The following is a 25,113-nucleotide window of genomic DNA, read 5'->3' on the forward strand; positions in this document are numbered from 1 at the left end:
GTAAAATAGGATCTCTATGAAGAAATGAAAGAAACAGAAGATGAGGCTAGAACCCCCTAGTCTGATGAGGGTGCCTGAAGGTATTACCACATTTATCTCCTAACTTCCTGACACACACAGAAGTCATTGGCTTTCTGACATTCATATTACAAAAAAAATAATAACTTGTTATTGAACTTCTTATCCTAAAAATCTGAGAAAAGTTCTTCCAGTGCCTTCACAGATTCCTAACGGCACTCAAACATACATAGTACAAACCTTTTATTATCATTTCCCCTTATTTTACTGAAATTGATCTGGTTTTATTTTTGGAAGGGGCTTGTCAAACACTTGTATTGGTACTATTGTAAAGTAAAATATAAAGTATCAGGCCCTTAGCTACCTTAGGAAAATAACTGTCCTTTATTGTCTCCTAACCAGGTGAGCAGCTTCCTTGGGAGCAAGCAGGGGATGGGAATGTGGGGAGTCAGAGTCACAGGTGACATAATCATGGAGAAAGAACTTCCCAGAGGCAGGGGAAGAATCACCCAGTGCGTCTGTACATCTGTAACATAGTCCAGGTTGATTTTTGTTTTGTTGCAGAACAGATGGGAGAGAGGGTAATATTCCCTAAGCTTATCTCCATAGAGTATAAGGGTCCTAAGTCACTCTCTCATCCAAGCAGAAGGCTGGGACTTGATGGGTGGGTGCACTGTGACCTAGTGGTGTGTGTCATTCAGAAAAAAAGGTAGGAGGTATTACTTTCCAGAAGCTGGGGTCCAGAGGACACTTTTTTCCTCTTAGTCTGAGTTCAGGTCTGAGACTGGTCTTGAACACACCATCTTCATGACCATAAATGATAGGCTAGTATTACCATGCCCAGCTCCCATTTTATTTAAATGATTGTTTTTAAAATATTGTATCCTACTAGTCTTTGGAGATTATAGCATCAGCGGTTCTCGGTGGGGCCTGTTATACAAGTTTGAGGTCTAACTCAAACAAACAATGAAACCCTCACATGAAGACTACATTGTGAACTTCAAGTAACTCCACATGATTTTGGGTTTTATTGCCCTGGGACAATCAGAAAAGATTTCAACATTTTGAATGTAAATAAATAAAATAATTTAATAAAAAAAGAAAACAAAATTTAATATCGCTTAAGTTCAGTAGCAAAAAGTTCATTTAAATAGCTTGTGTTTCTTATTGTACGGCTACAACTTTATCTTAAAGATGATACAGAGTTGAGCAAGGAAGTTTTGTAAATCAGAATACAAATTAAGGTGCCATTCTTCTAATAAAATGTAACAGAATCATTTTGCCCTGAAACCTCCACTAAATATAGCTAGACCCCTTGAGCATGAAGCTAATATAAACAGACTCTGAAAGATACACAGAAGGTTGGGAAGGTTTTAATGACCGCTTCTATTTTTTTAAGGGTTATGGGACTGTTTAGATCGTATACATACTGTTAATTTAACTTTAGTATGTGGTATCTGTCTAGAAAATCATTCATTTCATCTAGATTAGATTTTCCAGTTTTGTTGAGTATAGGCTTTTGTAGTAATCTGTGATACTCTTTGAATTTCCTCAGTTTCTGTTGTTATGTTTCCCTTTTAATTTTTGATTTTCTTAATTTGGATACTTTCTCTGTGTCCTTTAGTTAGTTTGCCTAAGAGTTTAACTATCATGTTGTTTTTCTCAAATAACCAGCTTTTGGTTTTGTTGACTCTTTCTATTATTCTATTTGTTTCTAGTTGGTTGATTTCTGCCCTGAGTTTGATTATTTCCTGCTGTGTGCTCTTGGGTGTGTTTGCTTCTTTTTATTCTAGAGCTTTTGGGTGTGCTGTTAAGTTACTAGTGTAGGATCTCTCCAATTTCTTTATGAGGGCACTTAGCATTGCTTTCATTGTGTCCTGTAAATTTGGATATGATGTGTCTTCATTTTCACTGAATTCTATAAAGTCATTTATTTATTTATTTATTTACTTATTCCCTGATCAAGTTATCATTTAGTAGAGTTATTCAGTTTCCATGGGTATATGGGCTTTCTTTTGTTTTTGTTGGTTTTGAAGTCTAGCCTTAGTCCATGGTAATCTGATAGGATGCATGGGATTACTTAAATATTCTAGCATTAGTTGAGGATTATTCTGTGGCCAATTACAAGGACAGTTATGGAGACACTACCATGTGGTTCTAAGAAGTTATACTCTTTTGTTTTAGGGTGAAATGTTTTGTATATATCTGGTAAATCCATTTGGTTCGTAACATCTATTATTAGTTTCACTGTGTCTCTGTTTAGTTTTTGTTTCAGTGACCTGTCCATTGTTGAGAGTCGGGTGTTGAAGTCTCCCACTATTATTATGTAAGGTTCAATGTGTGATTTGAGCTTTAATAAAGTTTCTCTTATGAATGTGGATGCGCTTGCATTTGGATCATAGATGTTCAGAATTGAGACTTCATCCTGGTAGATTTTTCATTTGATGAGGATGAAGTATTCTTCCCTGTCTCTTTTGATAACTTTTGGTTGAAAGTTTATTGGATATTAGAATGGTTACTCCAGCTTGTTTCTTGGACCAATTGCATGGAAAATTTTTTTCCAGCCTTTTAGTCTGAGGTAGTGTCTGTCTTTGTCAGTGTATTTCTTGGATGCACCAAAATGCAAGACCCTGCTTGCTTATCCAACCACTTCGTTTATGTCTTCTTATTGTGGAATTGAATATGCTGATGCTTAGATATATTAAAGTCACCTGATTGTTAGTTCCTGTTATGTTTGTTGTTAGAGGTAGTAGTGTGTGTGTGTGTGTGTGTGTGTGTGTGTGTGTGTGTGTGTGTGTGTGATTGTTTCCTTTTGGGTTTGTTGTGAGATGTTTAATTTTTGTTTTTCCTTTGGTGTAGATACTCTCCTTGTGTTAACATTTTCCTTCTAGAATCCTCTGTAGGGCTGGATTGGTAGACAGACATTGATTAAATTTAGTTTTGTCATGGAATATTTTGCTTTCTCCATCTGCAATGACTGAGAGTTTTGCTGGGTATAAAAGTCAGGGCTGACATTTCTGTTCTATTATAGTCTTCATGACATGGATTTTCTGGATTTTAAAGTCTCTGGTGAGAAGTGTGGTGTGTTTCTTACAGATCTGCCTTTAAGTGTTACTTGGCCTTCTTCTCTTCCAACTTTTAATATTCTTTGTTCTGTGCATTTAGTGTTTTGATTATTAGGTGACAGGAGGATTTTCTTTTCATATCCAATCTATTTGTTTTTTTGTAGGGTCCTTGTACATTTATGGCTATCTCTTTCTTTATGTTGGGGAAGTTTTCTTTTATAATTTTCTTGAAGATGTTTTCTGGTCCTTTGATCTGGGAATCTTCCTTTTCTTTTGTTCCTATTATTCTTAGGTTTGGCCTTTTCATTGTATCCTGGATTTAGTGGGTTATTTGGGTTAGGAGCTTTTTATGCTGTATATTTTCTTTGACGATTGTACCAACATCTTCAATGGTATCTTCTACACCTGAGATTCTCCTATCTTGTATTCTATTGGTAATGCTTGCTTCTGTAGCTCCTGATCCCTTTCCTGGGTTTTCCATTTCCTGGGTTGTCACCATTTATAATTTCTTTATTGTTTCTACTTCCATTTTTATGTCTTGGACTGCTTTGTTCAATTTATTCACCTGTTTGATTATGTTTTACTATATTTCTTAAAGGGATTTATTTGTTTTCTCTTTAAGGGCTTCTACTTGTTTTTCTGTGTTTTAATATCTTTAGATGAGTTTTATATATCCTCCTTATAGGTTTCTATTATCTTCATGAGATGGAATTTTCAGTTAATGTGCTTTTCAGGTGTGTTGGGGTATCCAGATCTCCCATGCTTGTGTATTTGTAGGAAAAACATAGTAAAAATGGCCATCTTACCAAAAGCAATATATAAATTCAACACAATCCTCTTCAAAACCCCAACACAATTCTTCACAGATATGAAAAGGGTAATTCTCAAACTCACATGGAAAAATAAAAATCCCAGGATATCCAAAACAATTCTTAACAATAAAAGAACCTCTAGGGAAATCACAATCCCTGATTTCAAGCAATAGTAATAAAAAGTGCATGGTATTGGTACAGAGACAGACAGGTTGGTTGACCAATGGAATAGAGTTGAAGACTAAGAAATAATCCAATAAACTTATTAACACTGGATCTTTGACAAAGAAGCCAAAAATGTACAATGGAAAAAGAATTCATCTTTAATAAATTGTGCTGGTCTAACTGGCAGTCTGTATGTAGAAAAATGAAAATAGATCCATTATTAAGCCTTGCACAAAACTCAAGTCCAAGTGGATAAAACACCTCAATGTAAAACCAGATACACTGAATCAAACAGAAGAGAAAGTGGAGAAGAGTCTAGAACTTATTGACACAGGGATAAATTTCCTAAACAGAATTCCAATGACTCAAGCTCTAAGATCAACAATTGATGAATGGGACCTCATGAAACTGGAAAGCTTCTGTAAGAAAAAAGTCACCATCAATAGGACAAATTGACAACCTACAGATTAGGAAAAATATCTTCACTAACCCCACATATAATAGAGGGGTAATATCCAAAGTATATAAAGAACACAAGAAGTTAATTCCTAAAAAAACAAATAACCTGATTTTAAAATACAGTACAGAGCTAAACAGAGAATTCAAAACAGAAGTATCTCAAATGGCCCAAGAGCACTTAAAGAGATGTTCAAAGTCCTTAGTCATAAGGGAAATACAAATCAAAACAATCCTGAGATTCCACCTTACACCAATCAGAATGGCTAAGATCCAAAATTCAAGTGACAGCACATGTTGGTGATGATGTGGAGAAAGAGAAACACTCCTCCACTGCTGGCAGGATTACAAATTAGGAAAACTACTCTGGAAATCAATCTGGAGGTTCCTCAGAAAATTGAAAATAGTTCTACCTGAATATCTAGATATACTACTCTTGAGCATATATCCAAAAGATGCCCCATCATACCACAAGGACATATGCTCCACTATGTATGTTCATAGCAGCCTTATTTGTAATAACCAAAAGCTGGAAGAAAAAAAAAACAAAACAGATGTCGCTCAACCAAAGAATGAATACAGAAATTGTGTTTCATTTACACAATGAAATACTATTAGGCTTTTAAGAATGAGGACATGAGTTTTGCACGCAAATGAATCGAACTAGAAAATATAATACTGAGTGAGGTAACTCAGATCCAAAAGTACATGCATGATATGCACTCACTATTAAGTAGATATTAGGCCTAAGGTACAAAATATCTAGGATACAATCCACAGACTGTAGAAGTTTAAAAGCAGAAAGGTCCATATAAGTATGCTTCAATCCCATGTAGAAGGGGGAAGAAAATAATCATGGGAGTGAGAGGGAGGGAAAGGAGCTGGGTAGGAGACAGGAGGAGGAAGGAAGGAGAAAGGGGAATAGGATCAGGTATGTGTGTGGAGGTGGGTACAGAAGAGAAGCCCATAGGGCTAGCAGAATGAATGTAACTATGTAGCCTTGGGGAATGGGAGGTGGGGGACTCTCTAGAAAATAACAGAGACCTGGGAGGTAAGAGACTCTCGGGATTCAATGGGGGTGATCTTATCCCGAATGACAAACAGTGGGGAGAGAGAACTTTAAGAGTCTACCTCCAGTAGATAGACAGGACCTCAAATGAAGGGATGGGGTTAACAATCCACAGTCATATTTTCTGATCCATAACTGTTCCTGTCTAAAAGAATTGCAGGGACAAACATGGAGAAGATACTGAAGGAAAGACGGCCCAGTGACTGGCAAAACTGGGGATCCATCTCATGAAGGTCATCAAGACCTGACACTATTACTGATGCTATGATGTGCTTACAGACAAGAGCCTAGCATGACTGTCCTCTGAGAGGCTCTACCAGTAGCTGAGTGAGACATACGCATATACTTACACCCAACCATTGGACTGAAGTTGAGGTCCCCTATAGTTGAATTAGGGAAAGGATTGAAGAAGCTGAAGGAGAGGGAGACCCCATAGGAAGACAAGCAGTGTCAACTAACGTTGACCCTTAAGAGCTCTCAGACACTGAGCCAGCAACCAGGCAGGATATGTGAACTGTTCCAAGGCACTCAGCACATATGTAGCTGAGGGCAACCTGGTCTGACCTTGGTGGAAGAGGGCAGTGAAGGCAACATGGCTTGTTGTGGTAAAGGATATTGGTACCATACTTCATAACCTGAGTTTGATCCCTGGACCACACTTGATGGAAGGAGAATGCTAACTTCCATATGTTGTCTTTTGAACTCCACAAATATGATGGCATGCATGTATACACACACACACACACACACACATATATATACACACATTCATGCACACACATGTGGACACACTCACATACACATACATACATACATACATACATACATACATATGCAATTAAATTTTAAAAGAAGGCATTTTAGAGCATCAGAAAGAAAGAACACTATGTAGTAGCTTTTTCGAAAAGAAATAAGATATTTTGAACATGGCTGAGGTTTGGCCTCAGGAATTTAGATGTTTGTCCACTCATTTTCTATCTATATCTTGCTCCTAACCCTTTGTTCCTGTGGGTTATTTTATCAGCTCATGGCTTCTATGCATGCCCTCTGGTCTACTTCACAAGGTGCCCTTTCAATTCCTTTCTACACAGAGTGACTTATACATTCAGCCCCTGTTGCTAGGGATTCCTGGAGGGGCCTCACTGTGTCTTTTCACACTAGCTCATGTCACAGCCATTGGTTACCCATGCACGTATTGCCTACATGATGTAGACCAGAAACTTTGTGTGTTAGCTGTGCTTGAGTAATTCATCTTTAGCAAACCTCTGATCACGAATACGATGATTCACATCATTGGAGAAAAATCTTCTTGTCTTTTATCTGTGGCAGGGAATGTGGTAAAAAAAAAATTTCACAAAACTCTACAGAACACTGGTTCCCAAATAATTTTGTTAAAAATATAAAGTTTCTATCCATAGTGATTTACTGACAGAAAATTATAGATTTATGTACAAATCTTACCATTAGCTGAAATTAGACTATCATTCAGTCAGAAAATGTGTTTTAAAAGTTTAGCTAAAATTTGAAGAAAAAAATCAGTATTAAAATATTCTTTGGATGATCACAAATTGAACAAACTTGAACTTGAAATGGGGCAGGGTATTTCAGTGGTGTCAGGGTTGGATAATATATCTGCCTCTCTTCCATTGTAACTGAATTCCACTTTATTCTATTCGCTAATCCTGGGTTAGTATAACCTTTCATTTTCTATACTTCTGAACTGCTTAATATTACTAGAGAAATTCAAGGAACTCTGCAAATTGGATTTGCTCCAAATTCATAGTGTTTAATGTCAGCTTGGCCTTCAGCACTAGTCAAAATCTGATTTTAGTTATCTTTTTTCCTTTTTTCCATAAAATTCTCTCTGTCTCGCAGCTTTAATCTTTGTGAGACCTTCACCTCTCTGCTTTATTGCCCACCCATTTCCCTGATTGTCTCTGCTTGTTGGCTCTTATTCCCTGACTCCATCCCCTTCTCTGGGTCTACATGTATCAAATTACCCATTTCTACTCCAAAGTGAAATATATGTTGGATCTCTACTGAAGGAAAAAATTCATACTCAAGGAGTAATTTCAAATTCTACTTTTGTGTTTGGAAATTAAGACAGGATTTTGGGAAAAGTGTTTTCATTTCAAAAGTAAAAAGCAAAATTTCTTTCATTTGAGTGTGACAGAACATACTGTCCTTCTTAATCAATATGTCTCCCATAAAATAGTTCATCAGTCATGTACACAATACACCACACACACACACACACACACACACACACACACACAAACTGATTGTGAATTCAAGAAACATAATATCTTAAATCATAAAATTCCTAAAAGGGAACGTAGAGGGAATTTCCAAGAACACTGTTGGCCATGGCTTGTTTTTATAACAGAACATAGAAAGACCAGGCAGTAAAACTAAAAGTAACCAAGTGAACATGATTCAGAATAATATGCTTCTTCATATCAAAAGAAATAAACAACACATGAAAATGTTGCTTATAAATGATGATGTAGCTGGATCAGTAAATAATAGGCTTGCTATGCAAGCATGAGGACCCAAGTTTGAGTCTTTAGTCCCAAATTTGCTACCCAAAGCTTGGTGGTCAGCAAGCCTAGCTGAATCTGCAAGCTCCAAGTTCAACAAGAGATGCTTTTTCAAAAAAAAAAGAAGGAGATGAATTGATAAAACACTTTTATGTTAATATACAGTGCCTGCATGCATACACATATGAGAAGACATATGAGCACATACACCCATATACACCTATGCATATATAGAAAAGAAAATCTGACTTTATGCTGAGGAAAATATTTGCAAGCTATCCATCTTCTAAGAAGTAAATACCCAAAATAGATAAGTTGATTATACAACTTTATAGAAATATTTAACAAATATTAAGGAAGAGAAGGGAAAATGGAGTGAGTGTGTTTTAAAGAGAGCAACCTAATTTAACACGGGCAAAATCCTGAAGAAATATTTTCCCAAAGAAGATATATAAATGTCCAATAAGTATATGAAAAGGTGTCTGTATAGGAATTTTTTAAGGAAAACTCAAACCTCAGTAAGATGCCCCTTTGTAGATATTGGAATAGCTGTTATTTAAAGGTCAAAGGTAACAAAGACAGCAAGCCTGTGAGAATGCAGAGAAAAGGAGATGTTAGTACACTGTTGAGAGTGTAGATCTAAAATTCCATGTTAGAAAACTGTGCAACTGTTTCTACAATCCTTAAAGGGAGCACTTCCTTAGAATCTTGTAATCTCTATATTGAGATACCCCCAAAGTAATTAAAGCATTACCTTACATAGATGTATGTGTTTTGTCTAAACAATGTGACCATCAATGAATGAACAAATAAATAAATTGTAGGTGTTTTTTCCTTTTTCTCCCTCCTTTCTCTCCCTGTCTCGCCTCTCGTCCTCTCTCTCTGCCTCTCTTGGTCTCTCTGTGCCTTTCTGTTTCTGTGTCTCTGTGTCTCTCTCTGTCTCTGTCTTTATCTCTCTCTTCCTCTGTGTGTGTGTGTGTGTGTGTGTGTGTGTGTGTGTGTGTGTGTGTGTGTAGTGTTGTATGAGCATTCATGAATTGGAAGACTCAGTTAAAAGCAGACTCCACATTTTACAATACAGAGTACCCTAAAGTCATTAAACTAAGTTTATTAAGTTATAAACAAATCAAGCTGCTTCCTGATATTAATCATATACATGGACTAAACATATATGGGAGTTTCTGGAGGGGGAAGCATGGAAGAATGACTGACCGATGCAGTTTTGAGAAGGGAGGTATAGTTTCTAAAAGACAATGTTACGTTTAGGTGGGATGAAGATCTATCTAAAACACTGGTGAGGATTGTAGTTCTAACAAGACAGCACTATAACAACAAATTTGGGTTTCTTCTTTACAGTTTAAACAATATTAATTAATAGCAAAAGCCATGTGTGAAATGACGGACGTATTAGTGGATTGTCAACCTAATTACATGTCATAGCATCATATACCTTAAGTATATACAATCAAATAAACATATCAAAATGCCATGTACATAGTATATACAAAAACCTGTGGATAGTGTTTCAGTGAATACAAACTATAAAAATCTAAGAAGGTAGTTAAGAAACACAGTGAGTACAAACAGATTGGTTCCCTAGTACAACTTTGGAGTGAAAATTACTATTATAGAGAAACTTGCTATTGTACTCTGTCCTAGAAATAATGTTCAAAACCTATTCCAGGTTTATGTTCCTAGATAGCTACTTATACCTTTGTCAGTCAACCTAACTGACTTCTAATTTATTACAGTGAATTCCGTGTCTTTGAAATCCCTGTTTTTTCATCTTATTTGACAGCCTTTCATTATAATATGCAAATCAGAGCTATTAAGAGACTAGATGAAAATTATCAGTAAGTCCCAGGTACTAAAATTTATAAATACATCTTGGTTAAATTATATTCTCAAACTCATTGCAATTTCTTTGGTGGGCTATATTACAGTTGTGGAGCTTGCTTCTGTTACCCATCGTTTGTTCATGAACAATACAATAAAGTTAATCCTTCCATTAAGAAGTTTGTAGAGAGTGTCTTAACACACTAATTTTAAATTAATTTATTTTTTGTAATCTATTCTATCATTTCTATCTATCTATCTATCTATCTATCTATCTATCTATTATCTATCATCTGTCTGTTTTTGTTTGTAGTATATGTGTAGACCTAAGGAACTTGTAGTGTCTCCTTATCCAGTCTCCACTACTCTCACTGAACATATTGCTCATGGATAGCCAAGACCAGCTGGCCATTATGTTCCTGTGCTCGAGGGATATTCTGTCTTCTCCCCAAAACTGGGGTCACAGAGGCCCTCCTCCTCCAATATTTTACCTGGGCACTTGAGAACCAAACTCAGTCATCTCCGCATGCTTGCAGTGCAAGCACTTCACTGCCTGAGCTCTCTCTCTAGCCTGACTCTTCGTGATCAGCTGTGATTGTGAGTCCAGCATCATGGATGGCTTCCCAATGAGTCATAGATCCCCTTCCTCCAATTTAAGCAACAGTCTATAAAGTGTTGTTCATGTCTTTGTATTCCAGTCTAAACTCAGCCTGCTTTAAGCAATAGACATCTTCACTAAATGTTCATTCTTCACCGTTGTCTACACGTAGAGAAGATAGAAAAGAGCAACTTCTTTCAACTGAATTTAAACTTGCATAGTTCAATTTAATGATGTTTGGATTATAGTTCAATCTCTTCAGAACCTTCACTCAAGATGTGGGGAAACCATCAGCTCATGTGTGTACAGTCATGTCCCGCACTTTCAGTGAATTGGTATGGCTGATTTTCACATTCTATCTTTGCGTGAATGGAATTGTCACTGATGTTAATAGAGAATCAAGAAATACAGTAGAGCAAGAGAGCTTGACAGCCAGTTGCTCTATAGAAGAATTTACAGAGCAGTTGTTCAATGGGATTGGATAACTTAAATGAAGTTTTAACAGTCAGTCACCCTGATTCAGATCAAGCTAAATGGAGAGATTTAATATAGCTAGACAACAAATTACTTTATAAAAACTATAGAAGAAAGGATTAACTGGAGGAGGGGGAGAATTCCTCTCTTTTCCCAGAGGTGCCATAGTGTTGGCTTTTCCTTATTCATAATGTACATGGAGACTTAGGCATCCAGATTTTGTTGATGGCCACCATTGGTTTATCAAAAAAATAATGATACGAAATATTCCAAGTTTTACTGGGTACCTGAAAAGTGCCCATTCAATGATTCCTTATCTTTTTTACTATGGTCATTCAATTTAAAGCCAAAGTAATGAAGAATTCTTGGTATCAAATTCATTTGTAAATGTTATCAGAAATATTTCATATAATTAGTGAAGATAGGCACATTTTAATTTCCATTATACAATTTCCTATTGCCTTGCTTTAATGGGTATTTAATTTACAATTTAAAGAGTAAAATGTAAGAAGATACATAAAAAACAGAATCTCTATATTCTCCCAATAATATATAAGAAAAATATAGACTTAGTATCTCATTCAATGAAGTTCTAATTACTGTGTCAATTATTACATTATTTTAAATGACTTTAATGGAAGACTGTTTTCAAGAGGTTGTAATTTTTAAAAAGCATCTTGATTCCAGGGCAACAAATGTTGTTTATAAGCAAAGGAAAGAAATTAAATGGATACCCACTGGGCCTTCAAGTGACTGCATATTCTCCACTTGACAGAAGCATTAGCATCTAGAGTCAATGGAAATTAATGGAAATTAAATCTAATATTTTTAAAAGACAGCTTTACTATAGAAAAAACAATATTGTCACAAGATGACTATTTTATATTACAAAATAATGATGCATTAACTGCAGTGCCAGCAGATAGAATGGCACAGAGTTTCGATTGCTGTTGTTTTATAAACGTCATTTGGCTGACTCTCTTATTGACCCTGACCCCAAGGCTTTATGTTTTCTGACCCTTTTATATTATATGTACAGATCACTGTTCGCTGCAAGTTTTATTTCTTGGTCTTCATATGTTTGACAAAAATTCTGAACAATGATCTGCCTTACTTTTCTACTTCAAAGACTAAAATTATATTATAGCTGTTTGGGTGTTCATACCCCACATTATTGTGTAAGCATCTACTTTCTGTGTTTGAATTGAGCTAAAAACTCAACTGCATTCTTGCTGTCAGGTTAGAAATTGACTTCAGTAAAGAGTTTGAAATGCAGTCTTAAGACACCATTCTGAGTGGTGCCAACATCTGAAGACATTCTTCTCAAATGGGCATACCAAAAAAAAAAAAAAAAAAGAGGCAAGGATCAACTTCTCAGTGAAGAATTTAGCTTTTTATTTTCTTGAGATCATGTTCACTTTAAGAACCCTGTACGTAAGCACCATAGCTCCATTTTCTCTCCTTTCCCTCTCAAATATGTGATCTCTTTTCTTTATTATTCTACAATATACATATGTCTACATTTTTATGTATGTATGTATGTGTTAAGTGCTGATATATATATATACACACAAGAGTCTATTTATTATGGCTCACATGAACATCTGTCCACAACTGACCAGTTGGGCAGATTGGAGAACCTATGCAGGAACCCAAATGCCTCTCCTTTCAGCAGCCTTTGATTACTAGAGTCCCAACTCTAGTTCTGGAATCTTCTGGAATTTCCTCTGTCCTCATTGGCAAATCAGCTAGAGTTGTCATTATGCCAATCTTGTTTATGCAATCACTGTTGAGATTCCATGGATGTGTTTTCTCTGACACATCGAGGGAACCATATCCAGCCACAAGTACCCTGTTACTTTGGCTATCCTCCCTCTTTCATAGTTTTCCCTAAGCCATGAGACTTGCATTACAGATTCATCCATTGGAGTTAACCAGATGTGGGTCTCTAATAGTCTTTTTCTGTGCAAAAAGAGCTTCTTTGATAAGGGGCAGGAGCTACACTCATCTGTGGGTATAATGAAGTGTTTGCTTCATTTAGAAATTACATTGGTTTACAAAAGTTGCAGCAGCATATTTTCTTCCAGGATTTACAACCTCTCCAGCCATTTTCAGTTAGCTAAGTTTATAGTATTCAGCATAAATTTCCTATCATTTGGTGGCCCTTAAGTTAATAACTGTTAGTTATTCCCAAGACAAAAAATGCCACTTTTGAACCACTGTAGCTACATTGCTGGGTCAGCCATTGTTAATTATTTATAGGCTTTCCATTTGGGTAAAATTATCAATTGCTTCTTTCCCTTGGCAGTTTTTATAGCACTTTCTGATGCTATGGAAGTCAATACTCAGGAATGAGATTTTCACATCATCTCCAACTTAATTCTTCCAGATTCTGCATCTGAAGTGTGTGGTATCTTCAGTAATAAGGTCTTAACTTCAAGTGCTGAAAGGCAACCAGGGTTAAAGGCAACAGCCCATATTGTTTGAGAAACTTCTATTCCTTCAAATAGACACTAGAAATGAAGTTTCCCATGTGTGATCAGGTTTTGTTAGACATTGCATGGCTTTTGAGGGGAGCACCATCACCCCTTTGGCATAAGCATATGTATTTATGAATATGTGTTGTCTATGTCTTTTTTACTAGGCTTATAAAATAATGTTTCCTATGGCTTTTTCCAAACTTTTTATGTTAGTGTTATTCATGTCTTTCTTTTCTCTACCCTTTTATATTCTTTATATAATTCATTTTTAATTACTTGTTTTTATTCTTTAAGATTTTAATTCTCTCTTCAAGATCTATTAACATCTATCTTTACATTCAATTAGCTGCATATAAATATTTTTGACTATCCTCTTAAAATATGTGTTTATTAACACAAATCCTTTACCTATAGAGGAAACGCATTCTCCAGTATGTGTTATGCTAATGATAATACATCATCATCTATATTCAATACAAAGGAAAACATTATTAAATATTCATCCCCAAACAGAGCAATACTGATTCCTTTCCTGAAGCATAGAGTTTTATCATGTGCCTAATATATTTTAAAATTTCCCTGAGGTTTTAGATCAGAATTTCTCTTGTAACTGAAATAAAAACATACCATAAAATATATATATATTTCACAGTTGGTTCCTCCTGAATGCTTACCTCAGTAAGAGTTTCTGATCACGACATTCAATTTGTACCCTGCCATTCTCTGTATCAGCTGATGTAATCCCTTATTACTTTTCTTAATTACATTTTTAAATGATTGTGAATCATTTGCTCATTGTACAAATGAAGCCCATGGGTTATAGTCACTTTTCTTCATGCTCACTCTTTTTATCCTGATGCATTCAAAGTACATTTGCATTTTAGAAGCTGTGGTTAAATTGGTTACTCTTATATAAACACACCTTTAAATACAGGAGAAGCAATTACTCTTTGAAATAATAACAAACTAACCATTTCATCTTTTATCTTGCTGTCCTACACCCATATGTGCAATTCTGTTTGTAGTAGGGATTATGTTTGGTCACCATGTCCACAATGCATTCATAACAAATGCAGCCCAGGCATAGTTATTTGTTGCAATATATCATGAGTTACTTCATGCCTCCCTATTCCCACTCTCCAATTCTCCCTTCCTTCTCTGTTAGTAAACTGTTGCCTGTCTTCTGAGATCATTGGTATGCAGCAGTGATGACAAGTTCTCCTTCCTTCCTAGATTAGAAAATGTGAGGATTGGCTTATTTAATGTCAGATTTTGAGGCTTGAATGTATGTAAAGTTTGAAAAGTGATGCAGAAGAGATGAGAAAGAGATACAGATAAAATGCTACTGGATCAGAGGCCACCTATATCTCGAAACCAAAAACCATATCAAATACATCCAAGCTCTGACACCTGCTTTATAAGCACTGGTAATAGCTCTAGTTCGTGAAGTGAAATTGAAGCTGGACCATTCTGTTTCTGTATCTCTTTGCCTCTATGTCAGCGTCTAACATAGGAAGTGATGCTTTGCTATTGCATTCCATCTTGTCAAATAATACTTTCAAAGTTTCCCTTCTGAATAGGCTTATGCAAAAGTATATTGGCTATAACAAACTACAAATATTTCAGTTCATTTTATCCTTTCTACCTCTTCACAATGTTTATGTGCTGTTGTTATGTGTACTGGTGGTCGCACGCATATTCATTGCAAAGAAAACAGGAGCTTTAAGATTCAATGTTCTTTATTTAGCATCTGGCTTCATCATTATGTGGATTGATACTGGCCTTTTATTATTTAGCTTACAGACATTAGTTTGTTTATTTACAAAGCAGAAGTTAGAATATCTTTCTCATTTGGACACTAGAAGGGAAAATGGACATAAGTATGTTAAATACAGAATCACAATTCAGAGTCCTTGTTTCCTGGATGTCTTTCTCAAGCTCCAGCCACCTGGTCCCATCAATCCTCTCATTATCCAGCAATGATTGGCATGTCAGGGAGTCTTCAGCACTCTGGTCCAGCTCTCAGTCTACTTGTAAAATGAATATCAACTCTGATTGTTTCTGCCTCTAATTAATTATAAGCTCCTAGAGGAAAAAAATGAACCAGGCTTATGCAATTCTAGTCATGCAGCTGACATTTATTAAAGGTTTTTTTTGTGCCAATGATAATGATTTACCAGGGAATAAAAAATATCTAATAATTTGGGGACAGGTTTTATTTTACAATATTAATTTTGTCTCTTGCTAGAAACAGAAATGATAGTAAACTACAAAATTTCTCATGAGCCTAAAAACAATGTTTAATGGCTTTTCACTGGAAATCACATTAAGGGCTTATATATCTTATAGAAGTCAAAAAATGTGTAACTTTAAGGACCATAAAAAGGAGTGAAGGAAATTGCTATCAAAATATCACTGTTTTCATTGACTTCCAATACATAATTCAGAGGCCAAGCTTATCCACATGACCTTTTGACTCTAGTCTACACTGGTCACAGAATCGGGCTCTCATTGAAATGCATGCTTTTGAACACACAGAAAAATAATTACAGACTGACTTTTGCTACAAGTGTTGATGGCTTGATGGATAGAAGTACCAGTTGTTAAGCCTAAAGACCTGAGATATATTCCTGTAACCTCCACAATGGAAAAAAGAATCAACTGCTGAAGGTTGTCTTCTGACCCTCACGTGTGTTATACATTTGCACACATGTGTGTACATAGACATTTAAAAAACTTTTGACACAAACATAAAGATATCCGGATATGTATATGATCAGTAGCAGTTTTTTGTGAAGATATGCATAGATAATTACCCTATGAGGTTTTTGCCTCTTCCTCTCATACCAATTTTTTGTTTCTAAAATAAACTGTTTATAAATATGTTTAAAGTTCATTCCTAAGAGGGAAGATTTCATCCAAATTCCTAAGAAGACATGCTTTTAAAGGAAACTTTCAAATGTTTTGCTCCAGGCTTCTCAACAAACTTCCATTTTTTTTTTTTTTTTTTGCAAAGGACCAAATGGAATTTTAGTTTATCTAAGTAAAATACAATCATTCAAAAGCAAGGCACTCTCGGAATATGAATCTATGCATCATATATGAGGTTTTTACTTCAAGTTACAGTTCAGTAGATTTCTAAAAATGTTTTCTGAGACAGAAACATGAATTTTTATTGCTTCTAATTACAAGTTAGAAATGATCTCACTGTGGGATGTTAAAAACTTAGAGAAAAACCGTATGTGAAAGAAAAATGCATTACTGAAAAAGTAAGAAAAGCAAACACAGAACAAAAACTCAAGGAAATATAAATTACTTCTCAGGAGTCCTGATTCTTCCATTGTAGATCAATAGTGTGCAGTTAATGCATTACCAGGAGAGCATTAATTTCCAATTATTACAGGTGATCTGATCCCCTGATCTATCCATTGACACACAAATGACATTCTTTTTAAAGAGTCTGCAGTCATTATTTTAAATAGAGCAACAGAAAGGAAAAATAGAGGTCATTTTCCATCATCAGTATCCAGACCTCATAAAGTGGAAACCTTTGTATTTATCCCCAAATAGTCACGAAGGTACATAATGAGCCTGTGCGTAAAGATGTCCTTTTGTATGCAGAACAAATGTGCTAGAAACTCCGTGGTGGGAGATAAAATGATGCACGACAAAATTAAAATGCACTGAATCAAATACAAAGTAAAGCATATCCTTTGGTGGCCTCTGTAATGGGAGAGAAGTACTTTTCTACAGATGGGAGAGAGATTGGTTCAACTGAATGTATTTTGAAAGGCTTCATCTTGAACATACAAGCTGAATTGCCTGGTAGGTGGAGACTAATGCCACAAATTCCTAAAGGAGTAGATCTCTACTGTCTTGATACACAATCTGATCAAACACTGTGTTGCAGAGATACATGTAGTTCATTCCAGAGTCAGTAACTCATGCAGCTATATCAGTATTGGAGTTGCCAAATAGCAACCGAAGGCTCTGAGCACTCTCCCTTACTCGTGGAAACTTAAAATCCAAATGAAAATGGGTAAAATTGCTCAGATTCAGACCTGAGCTCTGCTGCTCATTGGCTCTATAAATATGGGCTCATTATTCATGAGAACATTTTCTACCTAATTTTGTTTAAATGTGTAAATATTAATGTCTAATATTATGGATGTCATGCTTAAGTGTGGCCACATACAAAGCATGTCAGATATAGCATGGAATAAAATAAGAAGGCTACTGGTACCAGATGTCAGACAGCAGCAGCAGCAGCAGCAACAGCATTATCCATCAATATCCATACACTGACATGGAATTTTATAGTAAAATTATTAATCCTCTATTCTATCTTTTCAATAGAGTATGTCAGCTTATTTTATATAACACAAAACCCAAGGAAAAGGTTTGGCATAATTTTGTTTATCGGGAATAAAGCCTACAGTATATGAAAATGTAGGATTGAGGAATGGAGAGAGAGAGAGAGAGAGAGAGAGAGAGAGAGAGAGAGAGAGAGAGAGAGAGGACTGTATATAGGACATTTACAGTTGAGATATTCCTCCTTCTCTGTTATAAAGACAGCCAACTGAACACAACATCTTAGACAGTTAGACAACCATCACAGGAAAATTGGGAGGAATTTTTTCTTTTACTTCATTTTCTTTTTTACATTAATTTCATCCTTATTCTGGAGGAGGGTGGGTTAAGTTTCCCAACCTTCTAGATTTTACCATCTGGTGAAAGACCATTTCATATCCTAAGACATGGAATAAAGTACCACTCAGTCTAAAATAACCCTTCTACACTCATGAAAATCAAGACTCTACTTGAATAGTCACAATGAAAAAAGAATCCTTGTATGTTAATAAGTTAACAGCATTCTCTGTCTCATGTTTTCAGAGACCTACGTTTATGTACCTTTTATTCTACAAACAAATAAGTCCTACTATTTTCATAGGAATGAGAACTTTGAGAAAGTTTTATATCCCACAAATAGTTGAATACATTTTCCTAAAACTGTGAGTGGTTACATAGGTAAATGGAAGCAGCATCCAGTGTCATAATGATATATTTGCCATGCAGTACCCTAGACTTAGTTTGTTCCATTAATGAGGTTCCAAATGTGAAGAAGATAGGTGGTGTGAAGTAAAACATGGCTCGCTGTTTGAAGATTCAGTTGAAATCTCAACACTTGTAACCAGAACAGATTAGGAAGTAGTGACCTATGCATAGAATGATGATCACTGATTGCAGCTAGACTCTTCTGGGACATGCTGTAAAACACTTTCAGGAGTTGTGTCTTTTTTTTTAAATGACCAGCATGACTTCAGAGCTTCCTCTAGCTGACAATCAGAAGAGACATAAGAAAGATGAGGCAACGGTGGGTGGATTTGTGTTTTTAGAAAAAGGGTCTAAAGTGGGCAGAAATTGCTTCAGGAGGAAAACCACCCCTTCGAGTTGTTTTTTTTTTTCTAGTTGTTCTGTGATTCTATGCACCAGTGGTTCACTAGATGCCAAGCCAATGAGTATAGGAGAACAAGGACAAGGAAACAAAGAGATGTCATAAAAAGGAGAAGGTAGACATACTTCTGTTCAAATAATTGATGGTGTAAAATCACAGAAACTTCCTGTGGCAGTTTTCATTATTTACCTGGAGGGTATATTTGAAGCATGGTATATTCATTCTCAAGCGATTGTCTAAGCAGTATGATTAACAGTGGCATGGTGGGTTTATCCGGCCTTTTCATGTCTTTACTAAATATATGATCTTTCATTTGACTTTCATAGAATATTTCATTCTAGTGCCCAGCCTTGAGTAACCAAAGTAATATCATAAAATATATGCTTATTAAGAGAATGTAAGAGGGGTTGGTGGGATATCTCAGTAGGAAAAGGTGACTAAACCCAAATTGATGACCTGGGTTTATTCCCTGAGTCCATATGAGAGAAAGAGAAAACTTAGCTTTGAAAGTGGTTGTTTGACTGCACACATGTATGCATGTAAATACACATACACATGCACACACTAATATACATACACATAGTAAACAAGAAAGGTAATATTTTTATGAGAACATGAAGAATCTCCTAGAACTAACTACAGAGCACAAACAATCTAAGTATGTTATAACTTTGTAAATTACCATGATAAACTGGAGATAGCTCATCTTCATGTATAATTTACTATGTGCCAGACATTTCTATATGTTAAACTATATTAATTCATCAATACCACTAATAACCCTATAAGGTAACTCTAGATATAGACTGCCCCTTCTAAATGCTTTGATTGAAATCTTGGGCTATATTATAATTGTATCAGTACACAATTTGGCTAATTCAAGAGGGAAGTTTTCAGAAATAGGATTAATTCACTCATAGAAGAAACCCCAGAGAACTTTCTTACTTCTCTCATTTGAGGATGTCATGAGAGTAAGGTGTTGCTGCATCTCACCATACACCACATTTGATCGCACCTTGACTGAAGACATCCCAGACTCCAAACTGAAAAATAATATTTGCTATTTCAGCCATCCAGTATTACTCTTATAGCAGCCCTCCTAGACTAAGTCAGTGCCATTATGTGGACCAAAAAGGTGAAGAAGGTACAGCATGGTTAGATGGCAGAGCTTCATCCGAGTTCAGACTATTTGCCTATTTTAATATATCATGTTTAGTTGTATTATGTTGTCATTTCTGCCCACTAGAATGATGGTGTCAATGGACACCTTTTCAAAAGTCACACTAAGCATGTGAAGAAATATGAGACTCCAAGCATTATCTATTGAAAAGTAAAAGAATGTCACCATAAACTGGCCAGAAATCACACTTCAGAGTATTTATTTAACATATGAAAAGAAACTATGTATCAACCAAAATGACTTATACGCTAAAGGTCAAAGCAACAATATTCCAAATATCCAAAAACTGGAGACAATTCAAGTCCCTACCAACACGGTAAGTAGATAAGCAAAGTGTTGTACTGCACACCATGGATACTATTCTGTGGTACATGGGCTGGCACAATAATAACAGAGACTGTTTGACCATGTATAAAAAATGAATGAAGGCAAGCAAACAAAAGAGATCTGTTGGATACATGAAATGTAGGTCATGTTTGTTTTATAAAACTGAATGATTAGAAGTGTCAAGTCTGTCAACACAGAAGACAAGTCATTAGGAAGGTGGTAAAAAACACCTCCCCAAAAGCACAAGGTCATTCCTCATGATAAGTTTATAGTAATTGTTGTACATCTCTAAAAATTTCTCAGAGCCTTGTTCTATAAACTCATCACGTGTAAACTTTATGGCACATCATGTTATACCACAATGGTAGTTGTGAAGAATTATGACAGTGTACTGTACAAATATATGTCACTTAATGCCAATGGTTTATAATTTGAATTGAGACTTATTCATGTTAGTAAAAATTCTAAAAGGTGGCCCAGTGTAGTGTCACAAAACATTAATACCAGCATTCAGGAAGCAAAGTCAGTAGATCTCTGAGAGTTCCAGGCTAGCCTGGTCTATAAAGAGAGTTCCAGGCCAGTGAGGGCTACATAGTAAGAACCTGTCCGAGGGGAAAAACAGAAAAGCAACTGGAAGGTAAACAAATTAGAGATGGCAATGTTTCAAGTCCTGGGTTGGTTTTGTTGTTGTTTTGTTTTTCATTTCTCTTTTCTTTTTTTTTTGATATATTTGTGGAAATTTATAGAAGTTCTTTATTTAGTGATTAATTGGTATTTATACTATTATCTCAAATTGGACAAACTAATTATTATGATTTTTTGCAAAATGTAAAAATAAGTACATTTAACTAAGTCTGAGTGTGTAGCATTTCCTCGGTAAAGGTAGCATAGATTTTCCAAGTACACTATGTGCATTCAGTTGCTATGATTAAAAGGATTTCTCACAAAGATGCCCTGATCACACTCTTTACAAATGCTTATGATTGAAGCAACTGCTTTTACTCTCAAACTATGTATGGTTCAGGAAAAGCTAAGTTGATTCTGGAAAGGTTGGCCTCAAATATATCAACAAATAATACTTGCTGAGAATTTCAGGCATGAAGTTTATATCAAAATGTGAAGTATCAATTCGGTAGTTATAATCTGTGTTCATTCAACCAGTAGTTATTAAATATAACAGGTACAAGGCAAAGTAAAGTGAGGTGACCCAGACTCAGAGAGGGAAGAACAGCATTTCTCTCTCTCTCAGACATGCAGATTCTGTGTGTGTGTGTGTGTGTGTGTGTGTGTGTGTGTGTGTGTGTGTGTATGTGTAGGTAGATACACAGACAGACAGACAGACAGACAGACAGACAGTGTGGGAGCATATGTGTAAACCTTAGAAAAATTAAAAGGGGACCAAGAGAGAAATGCAAATGAAATGTTGTGATTAGGAAAGACAGAGTAGACATAGGACAGGTGACACATGAAAGAAGAAAAGAGACTGGGGTGACATGTGTGAGTGGCCAGAGATTACAAGACAGGAACTGGGAAGAAGGCAGAACGGGTGATTCATTATTCCTAAATGAATACTATGAGGCATCTAATGGTTTGCATAGTACTTTTTTTTAAATATTAATAAAATAACTACTATACAATGTATCATATTGTCAGATCACCCAGTCTTTACTATGTTCCAGCTACCTCATGTTTCCCTCACAATTAGATCCTAACCCATAATGTTTACAATGTATATACGTAAACACTTGTACAGTGAGTACAGTATAACATTGGAAAAGTGTAACAAAAAGTTAAATGTACCCCAGTGAAATGGCATGCGCAGTGTACTTCCTCTAAGTCCTTTGAATGATCTCTCCAGGCAGAACTCATTTCAATGCCAAATAAGTCCTCATGTGGCCAGCGTACCCATGTAATTTCATGATATGATTGCCTTAGTGGAAGGTCTGGAGTTTAAATTATATTTTCATTGAATATTTGCAGGCTGCTGTTCTTTGTAAGTACTCTGTACACTTAGTGTATTTTATTCTTCAAACATGAATTTCTAGTTGTTCAAATCACTCACTCTGAAGATTGTTTGAACTATGTTTAATATAAAATCATTTAAAATTTCTGAGAATTCCTGAGACCACTGATCCATTATTGTCCCTGAATCTCCAGAGTAACATGAAATGACTTTAAAATTCCTGAGAAACTTGCTTTTTCCCACTGTATATTATAATTCTAAAATATCATTGTTGCTAAATAAATGTACTTTAAAAGCTGAAATGAATGAAACATATAAAAAATGTCAGATTGTATTGACTATAATGGAGAGAATTTAAATTAGACAATGTGAAAATAGCGACTGGGTGGTTAGATTACTTGGTTGGAGAAGTCATCATAAGTGACAATTAAGCAGAAAATTGAATGAAAAGACTCACTCAGCCAAGTGACAATATGAAGAAGAACACTGTAGATAGATAGCTCCTGGGGGGGGGGGGACTCTATGTTGTGAAAGAAGGTCTGTGACGGAGGAGCTGATCACTCAGTGCTTAGATAAAGTGTATCATACTTTTCTAAGTTTGACAAGACATGGATGGACTTCAATAGTGTTAAGCTCTGACCTAGTCAATGTTTTAAAATAACGATTCTCCTGTTGCTCACATAACTAATTTCAGGAAGGCCACAGATCAAAAGAGAAATCTGTGTCGTCAACATTTCAGGTCAGAGATGACAATGGATTTCAGGAGTGACGACATCATATGATGCAGTGCAGCTGTACTCGAAGACTGCTGAATACATCGTGTTTATTGACAAGTAGAGAAAAGAATGAAGCATGATTTGTAATTTTTGAACTAAGGGAATTGTTGGTTCCCAGGAGTAGGAAAACTGGAATGCTCTCTAGCTATAGGCTCGGTAGGATATCTATTGATTTAAATAAAACATGATTAAAATGTCATTGGGGAAAAGACTTTATTTTATATTATAGAAGTCAGGGTAGGAATCCAAGGCAGGAATCTGGAGGAGGGAAGTCATAAAGAGGTCATTGAAGAACTCCACTACTGGCTTGCTCCTCATGGCTTGTTTAACTTGCTTTCTTGTATTCCCCTGGGATGACGCTGTCCTAGTGAACTGGGTCCACTCATATCAATCTCCCATGAAGAAAATACACTATAGATTTGCCTATAGGCTTATCTTATTGGGACAGTTCCTCAACAGAGAGATACTCTATACAAATTACTCTAACTTTTGTCAGGCTGGAAAAGTGTGAGGCAGCACTGTAAGGGTGGAGACATACAGTGCTTGATGAAGGTGCTAGACAGGAAATTGCATCTCTTTCTTTGGTACTTTGGAGAGATATATAAACCAAGCCTGAAAGTATGTGTACAACTTAGTGCTAATAAATGAAGGCACGTCTTACCCCTAAGACAACATACATTGGATTTTCATATCTTAGGATATATCACAGAGGTTAAAATTACATTTGTGTATACACACATATGGATTCTAAAAGAAGACAATGGCTGAATTGTTGTCAAGGTAAATAAGTGTTTAAGTATGGTCGGTTAGTGACCACATATTAAATAGAACACAGGTCATTCTGTGTAATATCTAGCATTTGACCACCTAAGCCACTGCTTTTGGCCAGCTTTACAGTATCAGATATGAGTTGTTGCATGTGCAACAGCTTCTATATATAATCAGAAATTTTTTGTTTATTCCATAGCATGCGTGCCTGTAATGAACCAATCAAAGAGTTATCAGGGACAGTCTTGAAGATTTAGAAGATTATAATTCTTTGAGGGAAAGATTAGTAAAATGAAAAATCTATAAATAAATAAAAAGTCGAGAAAAATATTCTATTCCAAAAAGTGGTAGATCTGTTCACTATTCTTACAAATATACTCATTCATCCATGTATAAGTATTTTGACTCTTTGGTATCAAAAACCTCCATTGCTTTCTTATTATGTTTAGCTGTTCAAATTGCCAACACATTGAATGTGATTGTGTGCAAGTATGTGTGTGTGTGTGTTCTACTTGTTGAAACTTTCAAATCAGAGTCTCATGCTGAAAACATAAATGCTACTAACTAAACACCTTTCTTCCTGCGTTTCGGCTCACATAAGCAGAGGAAAGGACTGTGCTATTGACTTCTTTTGTTTAAGGTGAAAGAGCTAAACTAGGAGGACATGTCAATACTTCTTGGAATTAAAACTAAGAGCATGGAAATATAAACCTCTATTACCCTCAAATCAATTATTCAGAGTTTGTAAGACAAAAGAAGATAATGTTTCTAAGGATCAAAATTTCAAACCAATGTTTCAAATAGCTGGCTTAATCCCACAGTGATAGACATGTCAGATATTATAATATTTAACATATTTCTTCATGTGGAAAATGATAGGATTTCAGATGTCAGGCTTTGAGGGCATGAGCCACAATCTCATTACTGTCTTCTTTAAATCACTCACTACACCATGGATATTAACTCTATCTGAATCACACTAGATGTGGGAATGCAGCCTATAATGTAACAAAAAAGTTCTATCATTCATTACTGGTCCAAAACCATGTAACAAGAGAAAATAATCCATGCAATCATCAGAACTTGTTGGGAGCCGACTCTTAGCCGAAAGTGGCTATCATCTTTACAGCC

General features: G+C 35.7%; 1 protein-coding gene across 1 annotated transcript in view; it reads left to right on the forward strand.

The window, feature by feature from the left end:
- Dpyd (dihydropyrimidine dehydrogenase) overlaps positions 1 to 25,113 on the forward strand; it is an 872,190-nt gene that overhangs the window by 681,413 nt on the left and 165,664 nt on the right. The window lies entirely within an intron of this gene.

This window comes from Grammomys surdaster, unplaced genomic scaffold (genome assembly GCF_004785775.1).
Source record: "Grammomys surdaster isolate TR1022 unplaced genomic scaffold, NIH_TR_1.0 125881, whole genome shotgun sequence".
Taxonomy (NCBI): domain Eukaryota; kingdom Metazoa; phylum Chordata; class Mammalia; order Rodentia; family Muridae; genus Grammomys; species Grammomys surdaster.